At 42.8% G+C, this 635-nt stretch overlaps 1 protein-coding gene across 1 annotated transcript in view; it reads right to left on the bottom strand.

Moving 5' to 3' along the window:
* The window catches only part of LOC107663664 (mitogen-activated protein kinase kinase kinase 15-like), a 30,355-nt gene that overhangs the window by 12,574 nt on the left and 17,146 nt on the right, over positions 1-635 (bottom strand).

Consider the following 635-nt stretch of genomic DNA (forward strand, 5'->3'; position numbering starts at 1 on the left):
TTTGAATTTGTCCATTCAAACACAATACTTCACAGAGAACTTAATATTTGCGCGTGTTCTGAGACGTGGGTTCACGCGCTTCGGATGAGCAACCACACAGAGTTTCTCACTGCGCGCGCGAGTTCATGTCTTCTGGCTCTTTAATATTTAAACTGGCAAGGTTTAAATGAGTTTAGTTTAAACACAGATAGCAACGTGTGCTGTTCAGGTCTCACCTGCGCTATCAACACGTGATGACGGCATAAATGACAGTTATTCCAGCATACAGCGCTCGCATTGATTAAAGAGTGACTGGTTTGTCCACGTATTGTTTTTTTCTCTCTCATCGCTCTTGTTGTAATGTATTGGGGAAGTCAGAATTTGTATCCATCAACAGAAACATGCATTAGCCGAACTCTAACAAACCTAGTCCTAGTGTATGCCGAACCATGTGTGGAGAACGGTACGGTTCGAATTTTTACCGAGAACCGTTGCACCCCTAGTTTCCTGGGAGAGTAGCCTACAATGTTTCTCAGTTTCTCCGATCACAAATGCAGACATGGTTTTATGTTTACGCAGCACGATACGCAACGCAACGCATAAAAAGACAGTATAAGTCATTATAATCCGTAATTATGTCCCCACTGGATGCAACA

Source organism: Sinocyclocheilus anshuiensis, unplaced genomic scaffold (genome assembly GCF_001515605.1).
Source record: "Sinocyclocheilus anshuiensis isolate Anshui unplaced genomic scaffold, SAMN03320099.WGS_v1.1 scaffold928, whole genome shotgun sequence".
NCBI classification, from domain to species: Eukaryota; Metazoa; Chordata; class Actinopteri; order Cypriniformes; family Cyprinidae; genus Sinocyclocheilus; species Sinocyclocheilus anshuiensis.